General features: G+C 45.1%; 1 long non-coding RNA gene across 1 annotated transcript in view; it reads left to right on the top strand.

Annotated features, from left to right (window-relative positions):
* The window catches only part of LOC135115335 (uncharacterized), a 22,918-nt gene that overhangs the window by 16,817 nt on the left and 1,101 nt on the right, over nucleotides 1-5,000 (top strand). The gene's annotated exons all lie outside the window — the stretch shown is intronic.

Raw genomic sequence — 5,000 nt, 5'->3', positions numbered from 1 at the left:
CTCTGTCTTTATCAGTCTGTCTCATTTTGTCATTTTCATTATAATTATTACTACTTCTACTATCTCTCTCTCTCTCTCTCTCTCTCTCTCTCTCTCTCTCTCTCTCTCTCTCTCTCTCTCTCTTCCTGCATCCTTCTTCCTCCTTCTCTCCCTCCTTCCTTTTTTCATTCTTGCGTCCATCTTCCTTCTTCCCTCCCTTCCTTTCTCCCTCCTTTCCTGCATCCCTCCTGCATCCCCCCTCCCTCACCTCTCCTTTTCCACCTTTTCACAACCAATCCCTCTTTCACCACAATAAACCATCTAAATTCCCATCCCCCCTTCTTTTCCCCTCTATTCTCTTAACCCGCCAATCCCTCGTGGTGCGGAGGATTGAAAGAAAACGGAAAAGTCACCCGGATTAAACTTCACTGCCTTGCCTCTGAGGTGACGCCGCCCAAAGCTTGCACGGGATGACTTCTCAGCCTCTCCGGGACCCAGTGAGCACATCGCACCAGATGTTGACAGCGAGAAAGGACTTTTTTTTCTCTCTCTCTCTCTGTAGATGCATTTTCCTGCGTCTGTAAACTCACTCGCTGGCTCACTCTTATGCCGAGTCACTACATCGTCATGTTGTTGCCTCACCGTGTCCCGTTCCCGCTCCGTCAGTAGTGCCAGGTCTTCGTGCGGCACAGTCACCCAGGTCTTCGTGCGGCACAGTCACGGCACAGTCTCAGCAGTTTTTTTTTTTGGGGGGGGGGGCATGATAGGAAAGGTTCATCTGCAATAAGAAGTGGTTGTGAGTGCGTACGTACGTGAAGCCCCGGGGAAGAGAAGAGTAATGTTGAATGAGTCTTGAGTAAAAGTAACTGCATGATGGTTAAGTTCAATTTTTTTCATTACTTCCGAATGTCAAAATTGAAGTTCAAGTATTTGTTCAGAGAGAGAGAGAGAGAGAGAGAGAGAGAGAGAGAGAGAGAGAGAGAGAGAGAGAGAGAGAGAGAGAGAGAGAGAGAGAGAGAGAGAGAGATCAACAAAAACTCTAGTTTTCGCGAGGCAATCACCAAAAAAGAAAGGCTGGCGAGTGTATTAAGTATGCACGTGGACCATACAGCCTCTTCGCCAGCCAGCCAGCGCCTCACCAGATGCCACTAGCGAGAAAGGACTGGATGTGCATTTCTGAGTATTTCTGAGTGTGAGGGGCGTGATGGCTTAAGCAGCGGGCGGCTTCACGAGGCTGTAGGCGCTGCTCGTAAATTTGTACGCTGGTATAATGGTGGTGGCAGTGACGTCAGCCACACACAGGCAAAGCGGACTAGCTGCAAGCTGAGCCACAAGGGCGTGAAGAGTGCCGACAAAAGCCACACTCCTGAAATAACTCTTGGATGCTTAACTCTTTTACTGCTACGAACAAAATCTCACAACACCAAAAGCACTTCGCTCCTGAAACAACTGGCGGGGAAGAATGTTTAACTCCTTCACTGCGACGAACAACTAAAAAGTATCTCGCTAAACCTTTAAAACTACCTACAAGAAAAAAAAGAAAGGCATAAAGATCAGATTCTCCAATTTTTTGCTGCCAGTGTGGTGTTTAAAGGTGTCTGTAGAACCAAAAGAGATGCCTTAGTGTTTGCCATTAAGGAAGCATGTGCCAGATAGGAGGAACGCTGGTGGGAGGTGCAGGAGAGTGCCGGCTTACTGTACGCGTGTCCTGACTGCAGAGGGAACTTTCAAATAACACCAAGTGAACAGTACGATTCTTCCACCCACCACACTATGAAGCTTATTCTGGAACACTTCTGCACCGCACCTCCACTTCTTTGAAAAGGCTTTAGTTCAAGTGACTCGTTTTTTGGTTTTTAATTTTTTTTCTACGGTTCTAGTGACAGATTAGTTCGGTTGACTTGGATTTTCACTAAGGATGTTACGGCTCTAGTGACAGATTAATTCAACTGATGTATTTTTCACGGTTCTAGTGACATTAGTTGAAATGACTCGAATTTTTAAGTGTTTTTATGACTCCAGTGACAGATTAACAAGGTTTCTACATTTCCAAAAGGAGAAAACACTCTTAAGAACCCGACTAATCATCTCTGTGGCCTTTGAGAACGGTCGTGGTGAGAGAACAAAGCGTTTCAGAATACGGCCGAGACAAAGGGAAGAGCCACGCGAGCTATGAACACACAAGAACGCCCTGTAAAGTGAATGCAAAGCCAATCTGTGGAGAGGCATATTAAAGTGTCTGACTACACCTAACTACCTAACCACACTTGACCACATCTGAACACACCTGCTCTGCCGCCCTGCCTGGTGTGGGTGTAAGTGTAGCCGTGCCGGAGAAGGTGAAAAGGTGGCATCAACAGGTGGCGCGTGGCAGAACAAGGCAGATGGTTCCTATTTCTTAAACACAAACACTTCTGCGCCGCACCTTCACTACATTCAAAAGTCTCTAATTGAAGCTACACATGTTTTTAAGAATGCTTTTTTTCTTTTATGGTTTTAGTGACAGATTAACAAGATTTCTACATTAACACTCTTGAGAACGCGGCTAGTCATCTCTGTGGCCTTTGAAAATAGTCGGGGTGAGAAAGTAAAGCGTTTCTCAATTCGGACCAAGATAAGACGACTCCTGTTAAATTTCTGTTTGTTAATTCACCGCGACGAGAAGCAACACCACTAGCAAGGACAAAGCAAGATGTTTATAAGCACGCAGTACGAGAGAGAAGGGAACAGAACAAAGAGTAAATAGATGCAGCAATGTTTGGAGATTTAGAGGTGGGCATAGAACAAAAGAAGGGTCTCCAAGTGTTTACTGACAGAGAGAGAGAGGAGAGAGAGAGAGAGAGGAGAGAGAGAGAGAGAGAGAGAGAGAGAGAGAGAGGGGATGGACGTTACCCTAAAAGATATAACACTGCAAAGTTGTTGACCAGAGATAGCTTTGTGATATTTTGCCGTTAGCATAAAGAGAGCGCGCGAGAGAGTGAGCGAGAGAGTGAGCGAGCGAGAGAACGAGTTAGCGAGAGAGCAAACGAGAGAGCGAGCGAAAGGCCAAACCAGAGAGCGAGCGAGAGGGAAACCAAAGAAATGATGAGCGTGAGTGCCCGAGCCGCCAGCGTGCGTGGAGATCACCAGAGATAACACACAGTACCAACCCGCTAACCTCACATCAGAGGCGCCCTGCTATTGGTGGTGCCGCCCCTGTTGCCTGCTGCCGCCCTCCACGCCAGCCACGCCAAGCCACGCCAGCCAGCCAGCCACTGCACTCATAATAAACACCAGGATAAAATATATGATTGGCGCTGGTATTTTTAACCTCCCCTCAGTAAATAGTTAATCACACAAACTGACACACGGGTAGGTAGATGGAAGGGATGGTGGGTAGAGGGGATGATAGGTAGATGGGAATGGATGGCAGGTAGACAGGAGGGAATGGTAGGAAGATAAGAGTGGATAGCTGGTAGTTAGGAGTGGGTAGTAGGTGAATAGGTGTGGATGTAATAGAACAGAATGGATAAAAGGCAAATGTGGATGGTCATTTTATTAGGTTTTCTCTTCTTAGGGGACTGACGCCCTCTGAAGTGACCTTTTTTTTCTCTCTCTCTTATTTATCATTATTATTTATTTATTTTTTTTTCTGAGTCTTTTGTGTATCTCCTGGCCAGAACCCCTCTTACATACCAAAGGAAAAATAAGCCATGTTTTTTTTTTTTCTGTTTCATTCTTTCTTCCTCTCTTTCTTTTTCTTTCCTGCCTTTTTGTAACCCTTAGCCAAAGTCTCTCTTTCGCCTTATCAACGCCTCTCCTCTAACTGACTACCTTCAGCCTCCCTCTCATCGCCACAATGTTTCATATCTTCCTTTCTTCTATCGCTATTTCTCTCTCTCTCTCTCTCTCTCTCTCTCTCTCTCTCTCTCTCTCTCTCTCTCTCTCTCTCTCTCTGCTGTGTGTACGTTACTTGTCAACAATTTATTACATGTATAGTTTACGAGCTCAACACAGGCGTGCGTGGTGGCGGGAGGGAGAGAGAGAGAGAGAGAGAGAGAGAGAGAGAGAGAGAGAGAGAGAGAGAGAGAGAGAGAGAGAGAGAGAGAACATTTGAACATTTGAACATTTGAACATTTATTTATAGCCATTTCATACATTGTATATTTATATTCCATAAATTTTTTATTATGGCTAGCCTTTTTTTAAGCGTAAGCTTTTCAGGCAAAACTAAAACTATAATATAACTAAACCTAAGCTAACAAAACTGGACTTAATATAAGGTACAATACACAGTAAGTACTTAAATGTTGTACAGAATAATTTTAAATGTTGCATAGGATTCTAAGGGTATTTATAAGATTAAATAGATATCAACATACATTTTCTTATACAGCAGTGAGTAAATTTAGTGATACATACATCTGCATAAACGATCATACACCTGTGTATGTAAACAATAATAAAAGAAATTAAAGAAAAGAAAAGAGAGAGAGGGGAAGAGAAAGAGAGAGAGAGAGAGAAGGTGAGGGAAGAAGGAACTCACCCCCTACTGCTGGTGCTACTACAGGTGCTACGACTGGCCAGAGACGTGGTTAGGGAGGGCGTAGAGAGAAGAGATGCTAATTCTGAGGAGAGTGGCAGGTGGCAGAGTGAACCAAGTACAAGCGTGACTAAACTGCACCTTGATAACAACCAGGGGCAAGAGAGGACCCTGAAATTGAGGTCCTTGCGTGAATTGCCTGACTGATGCTGGCTGAGAACCTTAACAGCCAAAAAGACCCCTGAAATTAAGGACCTTGCGTGCACTAACTAGCCTGACCCTGCCTGAGGACCTTAACAGACAAGAGAGGCCCCTAAAATTAAGGTCTCTGAGTGAACTGACCAGCCTGATCCTGCCTGACCCTGCCTGACCCTGCCTGAAGATCTTAACACTCAAGGGAGACCCTGAAATTAAGATCCCTACCTGAATACACTAACAACAGCAAAGTGGCCCCTGTATAAGGTATATTAACCGGAACAATACTGGGGGAAGGGTAGGA

Source organism: Scylla paramamosain, chromosome 29 (genome assembly GCF_035594125.1).
Source record: "Scylla paramamosain isolate STU-SP2022 chromosome 29, ASM3559412v1, whole genome shotgun sequence".
NCBI classification, from domain to species: domain Eukaryota; kingdom Metazoa; phylum Arthropoda; class Malacostraca; order Decapoda; family Portunidae; genus Scylla; species Scylla paramamosain.
This window is presented reverse-complemented; position numbering and strand designations above follow the sequence as displayed.